Source organism: Natator depressus, chromosome 1 (genome assembly GCF_965152275.1).
Source record: "Natator depressus isolate rNatDep1 chromosome 1, rNatDep2.hap1, whole genome shotgun sequence".
NCBI lineage: Eukaryota > Metazoa > Chordata > Testudines > Cheloniidae > Natator > Natator depressus.
Window position 1 is genome coordinate 224,477,975 of NC_134234.1, and position 16,469 is coordinate 224,494,443.

General features: G+C 43.7%; 1 protein-coding gene across 1 annotated transcript in view; it reads right to left on the minus strand.

Annotated features, from left to right (window-relative positions):
* The window catches only part of NUP50 (nucleoporin 50), a 39,586-nt gene extending 33,976 nt beyond the window's left edge, over nt 1–5,610 (minus strand). Inside the window, exon 1 of the mRNA XM_074936556.1 lies at nt 5,227–5,610. The gene's annotated coding sequence lies outside the window, so the exon portion shown is untranslated. The remainder of the gene's footprint in view (nt 1–5,226) is intronic.
* Nucleotides 5,611–16,469: the final 10,859 nt, after the last annotated feature.

The following is a 16,469-nucleotide window of genomic DNA, read 5'->3' on the forward strand; positions in this document are numbered from 1 at the left end:
TAGCTGCTCCAAGAAGCAGCCATTTAAGGTGTCAAGAAACTTTATCTCAGCATTCCTTCCTGAGGTGATATGTACCCAGTCAATATGGGAATAGTTGAAATTCCCCATTGAGTTTTTTATTTTAATAGCCTCTCTAATCTCCCTGAGCATTTCAAAGTCACTAACACCATTCTGGTCAGTAATATAGCCCTACTGCTATATTATTATTTTTCAAGCATGAAATTACTATCCATAGAGATTCTACAGTACAATTTAGTTCGTTTAAGGTTTTTACTTCATTTGATTCTACACTCTTTCACATATAATGCCACTCCCCCACCAGCACAACCTGTTCTGTCCGTCCAATATATTTTATACCCTGGTATCACTGTGTCCCATTGATTATCCTCATTCCACCAGGTTTCTGTGATGCCTATTATATCAATACCCTCATTTAATACCCATCTTCTTATTTAGACTTCTAGCATTGGTATATAAGCATTTTAAAAACTTGTCATTTTTTGGCTGTCCCCTATTGCATGATGTAATTGAATAGGACTTTTTTTTGTTTCTCATCAGATCCTCCCTGTATTTTATCATTTTCAATCCTCTCCTCCTTATTAGGGCATAGGGGAGGATCTATAAATGGAGATTCCCTAAGGGATGTCCGAACAACATGCTCCTCCGCACCTGTTGGCTTTCCCCCAGCCTTTAGTTTAAAAACTGTTCTACAACCTTTTTAATTTTAAGCGCCAGCAATCTGGTTCCGTTTTGGTTTAGGTGGAGCCCATCCTTCCTGTACAGGCTTCCCCAGTTCCTAATAAATCTAAACCCCTTCTCCCTATGCCATCGTCTCATCCACACACTGAGACCCTGTAGTTTTGCCTGTCTAACTGGCCCTGCGTGTGGAACTGGAAGCATTTCAGAGAATGCTACCATGGAGGTCCTGGACTTCAATCTCTTACCTAGCAGCCTAAATTTGGCCTCCAGGACCTCTCTCCTATCCTTCCCCACGTCACTGGTACCTACATGTACCACGACCACCTGCTCCTCCCCAGCACTACCCATAAGCCTACCTAGATGTCTCAAGAGATCCACAATCTTCGCACCAGACAGGCAAGTCACCATGCAGTTCTCCAGATCATCGCAAACCCAGCTATCTATGTTTCTAATGATCAAATTGCCCATTTCTAATACCTGTCTCTCTTCCTAATAACTGGAGTTCCCTCCCTCAGAGAAGTATCCTCAGCGCGAGAGGATACCACATCATCATCTGGGAGGATCTAAGGGATCGTTTCCCTCTGCTCCAGTTGGATGTTCTCCTTCCCTGAGACTTTCATCCTCCTCTACAGCACAGAGGCTGTCAGACCGGGGATAGGACCGTCCTACTGTGTCACGGAAAGTTTCATCTATGTATCTCTTCTTCAGTTTGAATCTATTAAATTTTATTTGGAGAGTTAATTTTGAGATTTAAACCAGTCTTTAGAACAGCTTCTAAAAGGAATTAATTTAGTTAGTGCTGAAACTGATTGGTTAAATTATCTGAGATCTTGTTTAGTTAAAACTAAACTAAAAGTAATTTTATGTAGAATTGGAAAGCTCAGATTCAACAAATCATAAAGTTTGATATGTTGCCTGTAAGAACGTAAACATTTAATGCAGTTTGTTTGGAGCAAAGCTTTAGAGTATCCTTTAACTCAACATCTTGGCTGAGAACTGTTGCAAGAGGGTTAATATCTCAGCATTCTATTAATCTTAAATTTCATTTCAATACCTCAAAATGACTCAGCCTCATAGTAAACTGATCACTTTCTACAATTAAATAAAATTGTTTAATTTCTATAAGACAATTATTGTCAGAAAAGGTTAAGTTTTTCATATTGAAAAGGACCAGGATGTTATTCTGTAGAGTGTGTCAACTTCTCACCCTGTAAAAAGAAATGAGGCTAAGTGCTAAAGAAATTAATGCACTACTGCAATTCACCAACATCAAAACGACCTTGCTTTTGATAAGGTGATACTGGGGCTTGACCTCTTCAACAGCAGGTATAAATTTTAGTGCTTCCTGCATGAAACACTAAGTAGCAGTGGGTTTTAAAAAATAAAAAAAAATTAGTTCAGTATTTCTCACTAATCCCTAAAGCAGAAAATAAAATGAGATGCTTTCTGATGTCTTAAAACAATTATACCATATTCCTATCCTACCATATCAGATCCAGAGTCTATGCTATAGGCTGGTCTACACTACAGAGTTAGGTCAACACAAAGCAGTTTACGTCATCCTAACTAAGTAAGTATCTACTCTAAAATTTCACTCCCACCGACATAACTGCTGCTATGCTGATTTAATAACTCCACCTCCACGAGAGATGTAGAGTCAGTGTCGACATCGTTAAGTCGAGGCAGTGTAAGCGTAGACCCTGTGTTGCTTATATCAGCCATTACTGGCTTTCAGAAGCCATCCCACAATGCCCCACACTGACAATACAGTTGGTACAAGCGCTCCTGGTGAGGACACTCCTGGTGAGCGTAGGGTGGACACACAAAAGCTATTTAATTACTGCGTCAGCTGTATACAGACATAACTTAGGTCGACATAATTTTGTAGCACGGACATGCCCTACGTAATGACCTACACGGTTTAGTCAGTCAATACATGTTTACAGTCTGTGAACCATGCAACAGTACTTCTGTATGAATTACTGTACAGATACAAATAATCCTGTTCTGTCAGAGTCATGTTAATTGTTTCTCCGGGATCTGTTTTGCAAAAATTAACTAAATTAAGTAACAGGATGAGTAAATTAAGTAACAGAAAATATTTGGTACAAGAGTAGGGGAGATTCATTTTGAGACATGATAGGTGACTGCAGTCCATATCCTACCCCTACTTTTAAGTATAAATACAAAAAGTAATACAGAGCCTGAGCCCTATGGCTTGAAGCCCCAAAACTGGGCTGTATAGTGAGTCACCACATCACTCAGGGACCTTGGTACTTACTGACTAATGATTCTGAAGAGCCCAAAGGCTGGGGGGAGAAAGGGAAGGGGGAGAGAGAATCCAATGACCCTTCAGATGCAAGAGACAGGGTGCTGTAGCAGGGAAAAAAAAAAAAAAAAAAAAAAGCAAGCTGCTGTCTGAATCAGAGGTTGAGAGTGATAAACTTAGGTCTGAAGCACCCTGTATGTCACCCACAAAAGAAATTATTTGTGTTTTAGGAAACTGCAATGAGTTCACCATGTGCCCACAAAACTAAAATTTCTCCCCTGGAATCCAGGGGAGACACCTCTATAGTGAGAGCACATTGAGCCTGTAAGCTGGTAAAAGTGAATAAGGGGACAGTTTGGCATGAAAGCCCCTCCATCTACAAGAAAGAGGAAAAAGCAAACTGGTCTGGGCCCCAAGCTCCTCCAATTGCCCACTTGTTCACGCAACTCCTCCATTTCAGTAAAGGAGCCATGAAGGGGCAGGGGGAAAAAAAGAATACCCTATTAAAGCAGAGTTTGTCTGTATCTATTTGTTGTCTCCTGTCTTACACTTAGGCATTGTTTCAGTTGTGTCACTGCAGCGCTTTAGTGGGGACACTACCTATTCCAACAGGAGGGGTTCTCCTGTCAGCATAGGTAATCCACCTCCCAAAGAGACAGTAGCTTGATTGGCAGGGCAGAAGAATTCTTCCGTTGACCGAGTGCTGTCTATTCGGGTTGGCTTAACTATATTTCCCCCCCACACACCACTGACCAATGTAGTTAAACCGACCTAATGTTTTAGCGTTGACCAGGCCTTAGATTGTGAACTCTTTAGGTAAGTGACACTTTCCCCCTGCCGCATGTCTATACATACAGTGGGATTCTGGTCCATAACTAGGGTTGCTAGGCACTAGATAATACTAATTAACAAAATTATCAAAATCCTAAACAGGTTGTTTCTCAAATTAGAAAACATGAGACCACCTCTACCCTAAATCCTGCGTGTATATATACAGTGGCTAAGCATGCAGCTCTTGGCACAAACTCTAGTGGGAGCGAGGCAGAGCAGTAAGAGGCACAGGAGAAAAAAAACTGGTTTTACTTTTAAAACCCAGTCTAGGTGTGCGTATCTATCCCTTACTTATTAAATTTAAGTATACAAACCTATTCATGTAAAATTAAGGAGACAAATTTAGAATTACATCAGAAAATGTAAAGGTTAAGGTTATCTCTGCAATGTTAGCATTAGCATTTCACATACTACAATATAGCATAAGCTGACTCTTAAACTAGAAAATTAAATGCAAAAAAAATAGTCCAGTATTAGTGCTGCAGTTTAAATTAGTTTATTAGGAGTCTGTTTCATGATACGTTTTTAATGTAACGTCCACAGGAAGTAAAATTCATGCAAGTTAATGTTGTTAGAACCAATCTTCTTTTGGACACTGAATCTTTGTTTAATATGTCGCACTTATCTGATGCCCAGAGGCCTGTAACCAATTATGTGTAAGCTCAAGACTTAAAGTGGAGGGTTTTTTTTTTAATAGTTAAGAGCCAAATATTTCCAAAATGAAAAACTAAATGGATCAGTCTCAGACTTTATCCCAACTAAGCCACCAGGATGCAGCATTGCCAACCCCAAATGGTCAAAAACCATGAGCTAGGCCTCAAAGAAATCACGAGCTTGACTTAAAAAATCATGAGCTTTAAAAAAAAACAAAACAAAACAATTGGGCTTTTTTATTTGCCTTCCTGTTTCTCAGCACGTCTAGGGTGTGCTTTTTAAAGATGTTTCTTCACAACCAGGAGCGCTAGAAAGATAGCAGCAGATTCGCCCCTGGTCACGTCCTTGCAGGAGAAGCCGTCCCGGTGGTACGGTGAGATTCCTCACACAAACCGCAGTGGGAGTCGCCACCCTGAGACTGGGGCGTTTTAGGCCCGACGGGGAGTGGGGACGCTGCTCAGCTAACCCCGTCCCCGCGTGCGATCCCTGCCGCCCACCCCCAACAACCTCCGGGCGCTCCCCGCGTGGGGGAACCAGCCTCAGCCCCTCCCTCGGGCACGGGCCCGCGCAGCGCTCCCCGCGAAGGCGGCGCTGACAACGATAGGGATTAGCTGGCGGGGGAGGTGGAGGGGGCGCCACGGGATGAGGCGCTCCCTCTGCGCCGCCCAACGAGCAGCACCGGGCCCGGGGAGCCGAGCCGAGCCGAGCCCAGGAGACAGGAGAGCCGCGCAAGGGGGGGGCGCAGTGCCGCCGCGGGGCCGGTAGGTAGGTACCTGTCTCGCCGCTTCCCTTTCCGCTCCAGTCAGGCAGGGCCGGCGGCGGGGAGCGGACGGTAGCGCCTCCCGCAGCGCTGCGGGGCCGAGGCTCTGGCTGCCGGGGGAGGAGGCGGAGTCTGGGTCACAGGGCGCCTGGGCCACGAGCTCTCACGCGCCACCTCCCGACACAGGAAGTCCCCTCTGCGGTTCAGTCAGGGCCTTGCCCCGACTCTGCTTCTCAGGGCCGCGGCCATTTTCTTGTTGTACCTCTACAGAATTAAACCATTCATACGGGACACCGTCGGTAACGACAGCGACCCTGACTCCCGTGCGCATGCGCACTCACCTCGCCGGAGCCCGACTGGCGGGCAACGCACAGGCCGGAGAAGCGGCGCAAACGCGGTAAAGAAGGGGGCGGAGATTCTGGAGAGTGACTCGCGCCCGGCGGTTGGAATGCCGGTCGCGTGCCTCCGACAGCCAATACTCTGGGCTTCTCTTGACTCGTCCCACTAACGGCCTGCGCCGGTCGGGGGCTGGAGCGGGTGGGGTTGCTCTCGCGCCTGTCGTTCGAATTCTGGTCACGTGTCCCAAGCCGTGTTTCTACATAGCGGGCGCCTCCGAATCTTCCGCCCTTTCGTCTTGGCCTTGGCGGCTGAGGGAGGCGGCGGGTGGTGGCCGCGGGGTGTGTGTCGGCTCCCTAATAGTATTGATAATAAGGGGTAGGAAAAGAGCTCTGTGCGGTCCCAGTGCTGGTCTCTCTCCAACAAAAGTTGGTCCAATAAATGATTTTACTTCACCCACCTTGTCTCACTCATGTCCCGTGACAGGCAGAGCTATGCCCGACCCTGGAAGCACCAAGGGAGGGTTGTTACGAGGGTTGCCTCTGTGGGTGGCCCCTGGCTGAGTTCAGTCACCACGGTGTGTGATTGTGGGAATGGGATGTCCGCTACAGGTGTCCGGGTGCGCCATGCACACCCTGCTAATGGCAGCCACATCAGCCCTGCCCGGCCATAGCCACAGGTGACTCACTGCTCCACCACCTCACTCCAGGTCAGACCAAGGCAAGGAGCATTTGTGTACAGAGCTCTTTCCCTGATTGACCTGTTCAACCCTGGCCCATTTACTGCACTGCCTAGGGCTCTCCATTTTCTCAGTCAAATATTACACTGAGGGTGTGCCAGATATGGAGCCAGAGTAACTCCTGAGGAGTTAATCCAGGTCTGACGCTGTAGTATAGATAGGCTTGGGGGTGGGGAAGGGTTATATTTTTATCAGTAAAATGTTGGTAAACATCAATTTCACTGTATGCACACAAACTGAAAAAATAATTCCATTGAGAATAATCAAAATTTACAGCTGGACAAAGTCAGAAAAATGCTGCTTGAGTTTGAGAACTTATTAAGAGTTTGATTTTAAGGACATGCATGCTGTGTATTTTGACATGTGACAGTGTGTGTTTTAATGGTGGTAAAGCTTTAGCTTTTTGAATCTCAACATCTGCTGTCATTAAACCAGTACCTGATTCCCCCAAAACACAGCAACTGAAAATTTAAATTGATAAAAATAAAAAAAGCTTAAAAATAAACTGATATCTAGTGAAATTAGTAACAAATAAGAAGAGAATTCTGCCAAGCCTAAGTATAGAGAATAATTTTGTCATGTATAGATAGCCATGGGTTGAAAAAGAGCAACCATAGAGATTTTATACCTCTTACTTTGAATGTAAATTACCCAATTTACCATCTTGTAGTATTAATGAAGGACTACAAATAAAAATTACCTGAATCACCATAAAGCTCTGGTTCTCAAACTGTAGTCTGTGGATTAAGAGTTCTTTCATGGAGTACTTTCTGGTGACTCACCAAGAGGAACAACTCCATTTAAATATTGGGGACTGGGGTGTTAGGTTCGGAAGTTGGTCCATAAAAGAGTCTCTGTCTTCCAAACTTAAGTTGATACACAAGCCAAAAGCTAAAACTGAAGACCAAGTGGCAATAAATAATTATATGTAGGACCCTAAACTACCTGAAGAGGAAGTTTAAGCCCCAAATATCTGCTAACTGGTTCTTACATTCAGTGACTACCAAGTGAAACAACCCACTTGTTTATATGTTTTCTCTGTGGTTTGTTAATCCTTGCTAAAAATATTGTTGTAAACTATTTACCTCAGGGTATGTCTACACTACAGTACCACAGCTACGGTGCTACAGCTGTGCCACTGTAGTACGATAGTAGAGACACTTCTTACATTGCTGGAAGGGGTTTTTCCATGCTGGAGTTAATCCACCTCTCCACGGAGCATAAATTAGGTCCATGGAAGAATTTCAGCACCTACAGTGGGAGTCAGGTTGACCTAACTGTGTCACACAGGGCACAATCTTTTTCACTGCCCTGAGCGATTGTAGCTAGGTTGATTTAATTTTTAGGCATACACCAGACCTCAGTCAATAGTTTAACCTCTGACCCTACACCCACCCTCCAAGAAGTTAGACAAATAAGCCCTTTATAATGTGATACCTTATGTGACTTTTCAGCCTGGAAAAGAGACGACTAAGAGGGGATATGATAGAGGGCTATAAAATCATGACTGGTGTGGAGAAAGTAAATAAGGAAGTGTTATTTACTCCTTCTCATAACACAAGAACTAGGGGTCACCAAATGAAATTAATAGGCAGCAACTTTAAAACAAGCAAAAGGAAGTATTTTTTCACACAATGCTTAATCAACCTGTGGAACTCTTTGCCAGAGGATGTTGTGAAGGCCAAGACTATAACAGCGTTCAAAAAAGAACTAGATAAATTCATGGAGGATAGGTCCATCAATGGCTATTAGCCAGGATGAGCAAGGATGATGTCCCTAGCCTCTGTTTGCCAGAAGCTGGGAATGGGTGACGGGGTGGATTGCTTGATGATTACCTGTTCTGTTCATTCCCTCTGAAGCACCTGGCATTGGCCACTGTCAGAAGACAGGATACTGGGCTAGATGGACCTTTGGTTTGAGCCAGTATGGCCATTCTTATGTTCTTATCTTGAAATTTCTTCTGAAGCATCTGCTACTGGTCACTCAAAAATAGGACTGTCAGAGCTGGTTGAGCTGGATACTCACAAGGCCGCTGTGTTTGTATTCCAACACTGGATCTGTGTCCTCCTAAGCTTCCCTTAGGTCTGGGTAGAGTCACAGCTCTATCTCTTTGGCCTCTAGGCTCACGCCCTGAGCATGGGCTCTCTGTCTGGTAACCCTTCTCAGAAGTGGAACTCCACAATTCAACTACCCTGGACTCAAAAACCAGTGCTGTATGCCCTACCAAGACTCCCCACTTGCTTTAGCATGCCCTTTCTCAGAATTCCACCCGTTGAGAACTCTGGTTTAAAGTTGTCCCCTTCAGGAAGGGATACATGATTGTTGACGCAAATAGACACAGACTTTGCAGAAGTATTTCTAAAGCAATTGTTCTCTAGATAGCACAAGAGATCTACAGATCTAGGAAAAAACAATAAACACCTGTATGCTACTCACTGCCACAGTGCTGGGTATTCTTTTGGGTTTGGATCAGCGTCCTTTCAGGATTCTCTCATTTGTGAGAACAAGAGGTCATACAATTAAATTAATGGTACAAATATAGAACAAATATAAATAAATAGCTCTTCATATAAAGTATAGTTGGCCAGACTTGGAAGAGAGAGAGAGAGAGTCAAATGATGTATGTAACTGGATTTTAAGAAGCGCTAGATAATTTTATAAGCAATAACATTTGAACTACTTTAAATGACTGCTTCTTGGAGCAGCTGGTACAGGAACCCACAGGGGGAGAGGCATGGATTGTGTCATCCCTACCCTGTAACCTGGGGTGCCTTTCAATGCCTTGCTGTTATAGACTCCAATTTGGACTGTTCACAACCAGACACCAGTATGCAGGTCACTCCCAGATGTGTTTGTGTAACTGCAGCCGGCCAGTCATATCCTAACTGTCACCAGACTGAGTTATACTGTAGGGTGGCCCCAACACACTCCTAGTCCAGGACTTTCCACAAGAAATGGGTTTTTTTTGTACTGCCCAGCCCTTTCCTAGACATTCAAAATATATTAAATCCATTATTTCTTTAAGGGAATAATATACACTAGCCCAGTGGTTCTCAAACATTTTTTTTCGTGGACCACTTGAAAATTGCTGAAGGTCTCAGCGGACCACATAATGATCTTTCCAAATGTTGTTTGTGCCGTTAGCTAACTTGTAAAGCGCTTTAGATAAAAGTGCTATATAAATAAAACCTTAATAATAATTAATGTATTTTTGTTCTACAAATAAAAGCACACAACTCATATTTTAATATCCGTAGTCTTACCTTTCTAATATGATGGATGTGCCTGTTTTTGTGAGCAAAGTTCAGGGAAGTTGTGTGTAATGTTATTTGGCAGCTTTAGCCTTAGGTCAGGTTCAGCATTCATCCTGCTTCTGTATTTGGACTTGAGGGCAGTAAGTGATGAAAATCCTGTCTCACACAGGTACATAGTAGGAAATGGCATCAGAAAACGCACTGCTTTGTCTGTAAGTTCTGGGTACTCTCCAGTTCTTTGAATCCAAAACTCAATTAGGGAATGTCTTTTAAAGTCTGACCGTAATGTTTCGTCTCAAGAAAGCTCCAATAAGCACTCTTGTGCCTTATTGGACAAACCAGAGGGCAGCTCACTGATTTCAATTCTGATAGGATTACGTGCCCAGTTGTTTGGTTCAGCTTCTACTGGAAAGTAATTTTCAAACTGTTGCTTAAGAGCAACAAGATGTTCTTCGATGTCATTTTTTTTTTTTTTGTCAAGAACCAGTTCATTTTCAGACAGAAAACCTTCTAATGTTGGGAATGAGTGGAAATCATCCTTTTTTTCGTGACTAGCAAACAAGTCGAGTTTCTTGATCATTGTATTGATTTTATCTTGCCATCCAGTATAGTCACTGAAACTCCTTGCAGCCCAGCATTCAACTCATTTAGGCGTGTGAATATATTGGAGAGGTAAGCCAATCACGAGAGCCAGGATGAAATCTTCAAAACAGCTTGTGAATTGGAATGAGTGGTCTGTTAGAAATAGCTGTATTTCTGAACATAGCTCAAACAAACGAGTAACTACTTTGCCTCTTGACAACCACCATACTTCTATATGAAGAAGAAGTTATACATGAGCACTACCCATTTCATTGCACAGTACACTAAAAATTCGAGAATTCATAGGTCTTGCTTTTATGAAATTAACAGTTTTCACAGCAGGGTCCAAAACACCCTTCATTTCCACTGGCATTTTCTTGGCAGCTAGTGCCTCTTGATGAATGTTACAGTGCACCCATGTGGCATTATGTGCCACTTTGCAGATATAAGCCATTACCCCACTGTGTCTTCCCACCATTGCTCGTGCACCATCAGTACATACTCCAACACAATGTTGCCAATCAATACCGTGTTCCTTCACAAACTCATCTAGTAACTGGAAAAGTTGTTCGGCAGTTGTTCTTGGCACTGAACGACAAAACAAAATATCTTCCAGTACTTTCCTTTCCCACTCGTACCTGATGTATGCATGAAGATTTGCAACAGCAGTGATATCAGTCATCTCATCCAATTGCAATGCAAAATACCTACTGTTGTTCACACGTTTCATGAGAATGTCTTTAACATTAGCTGCCATATCTTGAATTCTCCATGACAGTGTCATTTGAATCTAACTGCTTTGCCATCTTCTTTCCACATATTATAAATACAAGTTCTTTAGCTGAAGGCAGAATATTTTCTTCCCCAATAGGGTGAGAGGCTTCTCCACTTTGGCGATTCGAAGGCTTTTACGAAATGAAGCTTCCAGGGCCTTTACATTTACTGTTGCGTGAGCAAACATTGTTACTTTCCCTTGTTTCAACTCATGCAGTTTGTGCTGAAAAAATTCAGGAGGTTTATCTTTGAAAGCAGCATGATTTGTCTCCAAATGACACCGGAGATTGGCAGGCTTCAAGCTTTTGTTAGCCAGCACTGCATAGCATAACACACATTGCGGCCTTGGTTCATCTTGTTCACCAGTCCATGTGAAGCCTACGTTAATATAGCTTGAATGGTATTGTCTTACCAGTTTTCGGCATTTCAGTGTATTTTCATTACCGGTACTCGTGCTGGTTCCTGGTAAACACGGGACTGCACTCAAAATTTCCTTTGCACATGTATGTTGGCTTGCTGTACTCTCATGTTCAATTTTGAACTTTTCACTGATCTCACTGTCACTGGTTTGATTGTTTGTTGTTGTTTTCTTTTTTAAATATCCTGTTTTCAACCACAAATCCATGTCTGGGGGTTGACTATTATCCTACTTACTGGACTGACAACTGTTACATTTTTTGAAAAAGCACTAGATTCTGGTACAGTCAGTACTTTTTGTGGTAAGATGAGGCCCTGAAACATAAGCCCTTGTACCAGAGGCCTGGTATGAGGCCTGAGACCTGAACTAAAGTAATGGTCAAGACTTTGCTGACATAAAGCAAAGTTATGCTATGAGCCAGGCAGGCCCTACTCACATAAGTTGGCAAGAAGAGGGCTGATAATTGCACGTATACACAAACCTAAAGAGTATCAAGTACTAATAAGATAACTATGTGCCAGGCTGGCACCAGAACAGTCCGGTACGAACACATTCCACAGAGATAATGAGGAACAGGTTGACTCATCCTAAAAAACAGGGTCAAAAGGATAATATGATGGATAGACTTGTTTGTTCGAACCAACATGTACAGAAGAGAGGCAGCACCCCAACACGCAGAGGTGTTGTACCTCGATGCGTCAGGAGCAATGTGTAACTTGTTTGTACCTGTGTATAAGAATATATCCCTGAGTGGATGTCTTTGTCCAGCCGAGGGGGCAGTGGAGAGTCCTGCCACTGACTGAGCCGGTCCATTGTCAGGGAGCACATATGTACTAGCAGAACCGTAGACATCTGATCCTGGGAGCTAGAGACTATGTTTCGTTTGGCAATAAACCTGGCCGGGTACCTTCTTACCTTATCGGAGTCTGTGGTCATTGGGGGTTCTCTTGGGGTCTGCTGTGTCAGCTATTTGCGCAGAGCCGGGGCAACACACAGAGGGAACACACGCACTCATCCAACTGTTATTAACATTGAACAGAGCAGAGCACCACACCAGTGATGTCTGACGATACTTTCCATGTTACAATGATGCCCAATAAATACAATAGGTAGGTTAGCTAAATTGCATCTAATGCAAACCATGCATACACAGCTGAAAAATGAAACCAATTAAAACTATGTATGTAGTGTAGTAGAGTACCAATTTAAAGAAACACACATTTCGCTTCTGGATTAAATATGAATAAAAATAAAATAACACCAAAGACCCAATTAGATAACCTATCCTACCATAGATAACTAAATCTCTCCATTGGGCTGGGAAGGGGGTGTTTGTCTCTCCCCTACGCAGCAGTCACCAGGCTGGGAAGAGGTGTGTGTTTCTCCTCCGCCGTAGCTGGGACTGGGAAGGAGGGGGGTGTCTCTCCCCCGCCATAGCTGGGGTTGGGAAGGGGGGGGTGTCTCCCCCGCTGTGGCAGCCACTGGGCTGGGAAGGACAGGGGATGTCTCTCCCTCGCCATAGCTGGGACTAGGAAGGAGGGGGGTGTCTCTCCCCCTCCATAGCTGGGAAGGGGGGGTGTCTCTCCCCTGCCGTGAGAGCCACTGGGCTGGGAAGGAGGGGGGATGTCTCTCCTTCGCCATAGCTGGGACTGGGAAGGAGGGGGGGTCTCCCCCCCACTGCAGCAGCCACTGGGCTGGGAAGGATGGGGGTGGTGTCTCTCCCCCGCTGGGGCTGGGAAGAAGGGCCGTCTCTCCCCAGCAGCCGCAGCAGCCGCAGCCCCCACAGCCCTGGAGATCCTAAATTCCCCCCACCCCCTCTTCTCACCCTACTGCCCCCCCACTTCCTATTTCCCCCACCTAACCCCCCCTACCCTCATTCATGTACATGCGCAGCTCCACTTACAGGGAACTATCTGTGGACCACCTGCATGGAGCTCGCGGACCACTGGTGGCCCGTAGACCACAGTTTGAGAACCTCTGCACTAGCCTGTTGTCTTCAATAGAGTTACCAAGACCCTTCAACTTAAACACACTGGATTAGATAAAACAAGTTAATTAACTACAAAGCGATTGTAAGTGAGTACAACTAAGGCATAAAAGTCAGAAATGGTTACAAGAAAAATAAAGAGAAAATGCTTTCATGTGCCTAACTTAACAAATGGTATTAGATTCAAGCAAAATGTCTCACCACATAATACCAGCAAGATTACTGACCAAACTCTTCAGGTTGTTATACCAATAAAATAAAAACCAGCAGGATCTTATTAAAGGGAAAAGGCAAAATACCACATTTATTGTGAATACAGAAAGAATCATAGTAAGCAGTTAGTTATAGCTATAACATTCCATTCAATCTCATATTTCTTCACACATTCATTCATATACACACACACACACACACACAGGTTCTGCAAGGTTGTTATCATAGTTACCAGCCTTAGAGTTGCTCATGCCAAGCCACTGGCCAGGTGGCCTGGACATGAGGAGGGAGCAGGGCCTTGTCAGATGCTCATCTGATGCTCCTGGAAGTTGGTTTGCAGAATCAGACCCCAAAGTTCTCACTTTTTAAGAGTCTATTTTTATAGGAATTTCTTCCTATGCCAGTCTATGGGAATTGCTTCATCATGCTGTTGCTGAATCAATCAGCAGATAGCACATTCCTGACGGCTCCAAGAAGTTATCTTGTTCTTTGGTTCTCCCATTCTTGAGGCTGTTGGGTGGATTCCAGTCTGCCCTCCGGGGGCCCTCTGGTTATTTCCACTTGACGCCTTCTTCAGCCGATGGACACTGGATTCTTAGGCTGGCACCTCCCTGATCATTCAGTTATTATCCACACCAAGCATCCATCCACATACATCCTCTATCTCTATTTTAATCACAATTGTTAATACAACAAAAGGGCGGGGAGTCTCTGGGTGCTGTTTCTGTTGTTAGAGTATTGCTTTGAGTCTCTGTGAATTGCTTTGAGAACAGACTCTGTCTTAGAATGTACTAACGCAATTAGCAGCTTGCAAGTTTCACACATAGAGGGAGAGAAACAGTACCAAAACCCAAGAGACCTCTTAATTAGTAATACCCTGGAATTTAAACTATGGGGAATCAAACTCATTTGTGATTTTAATACAGAACTTCTTTAATATGATCCAACAAGGTCAGTGCCACCATCACCCTGAGTCCTACAGCTATTTCCTTTGTCTTCTCAGGTGCAGAGAGTGCAATGGGCAGAGAGAGACTAGTCCTGAGGGAATTCTGCACCAAAACATTAAAAATTCTGCACATGATATTTTAAAATTCTACAAAAATCTGCGTATTTTGTTTGTCAAATGAATTAAAATTGTCTGGTTTCAATTATTTTGGTAATTTATTTAAAATACAATAGTAATATAGCTAGGTTTGACCCTTTATGTCTAGTTATTAGTCAACAAATATATACAGCAACTCTGGCATTGTAAAAGAGCCTTAAAACTTTTACACCTGTTTTATACTACTGGGGGAATTCACAAAGATGATGGGAACAATTCACTAAGAAGGTAGGCTGCTACATTCTCCTCTGCCTGAGGGGACAGAGACTTCCCCATGCCTACCTCCTCAGAAACAAGCCGAAGCCCTTTCCCTCCATGCTGAGCATGCTGTAATAGCGAGTGAGAGGGAAAGAGTGTCTCTCTCTCTCAGACGCACGACTGCCCTGCTCCTGCCCCTGCCCCCTCACAGTGGTGATTTATATCTCTACCGGCTGCTCCGGGCACCCGAACCAACCTGCCTGCTTTGCCAGGGAGGGGCATATGACTGCTCTTGCAGCTTCCCTTTGCTTCCCCTTCTGAAGTCATTCATCTGCAGGGAAGCAAAGAAATCTGCGGGGGACATGAATTCTGCTCACGTGCAGTAATGCAGAATTCCCCTGGAGTAAGAGAGAGAGGGGTCCTTTGGCGTGGTTGGCCTTCCTTTTTATAGTTTCAGTCCCCCTCGTGAAAAACATTTCTTGCTGAAAACCAGGAGACAGAGTCTATGTGGAAGGAAATTCCCTACTGTTTTTCACCTGTTTGAACTTCCTTTGTTTTCCCTTCCTGCTTGATGACTCTGTTTACTGCTTAAATGCAAATTAAGGCAAGCACACATTCCTTTGTTTAGGACAGACCTATCTGTAGACTTCTGCCTGGGCAGGGCTTTGAGGCTCGAAACATTTGTTAACATTATACAGGGGAATCTTATAACTTCACAGACAAATGTTGCCACACATATTTTATCAGGACAATACTGCCCAACAGATTGAGTTTTCAGATGATACCTTACATGGCATGCCTTGTACAAAGACTATTGCAATAGTGTGTAGGGTGTGAATACAGGGATGTATTCTGTCACGCATCTACCCTATTATCCAAGACATTAATGAAAGTCTTGAGTAGTACTGGACCCAGAGGTGACCTCTGTGGGACCCCATTAGATAAGCCCTCCCAGTTTGACAACAAACCATTGAAAGCTACTCTTTTAACCAGTTGTGCACCCACACTATAGTAATTTAATCTAGACCATATTTCCCTCGTTTGCTTATGAGAATGTCATGTGGAACTGGGTCAAAATAATTACTGAACTCAAGATATATGATATCTACTGCTTCTTCTGTATCCACCAGGACAGTAAGCACGTCAAAGAAGGAAATCAGGTTGGGTTAGAATGATTTATTCTTGACAAATCCATGATGGGTATTCCTTATCATCCTCTAAATACATACAGATTGTTTTTATAAGTTGTTCCAATATCTTTCCAGGAATTCCCAGGTTTTCGTTGTTCCCCTTTTTAAAGATAGATACTATGTTTGCCCTTCTCTTCTGGAATTTCACCTGTCCTCCAAAGTTCCTGAAGATAATTGCTAACAGATCTGAACTTCAGTTAGTTCCTTAAGTACACTAGGATTAATTTAATCAAGTCCTGCTGACTTGAATACATCCAACTTATCTAAATATTCTTTAACCTGATCTTTCCCTAGTTTGGCTTGCATTCCTTCCCCCTCCTTGACAATATTAATTGTATTTTGGCCACCATTACTCTTGTTAGTGAAGAGTGAGACAAAATAGGTTTTAAACATCTTGGCTTTCATAATGTATCAGTTATTATTTCTTCTTCTCTGCTAAGTAGAGAGACAAAGCGAAGTGTAG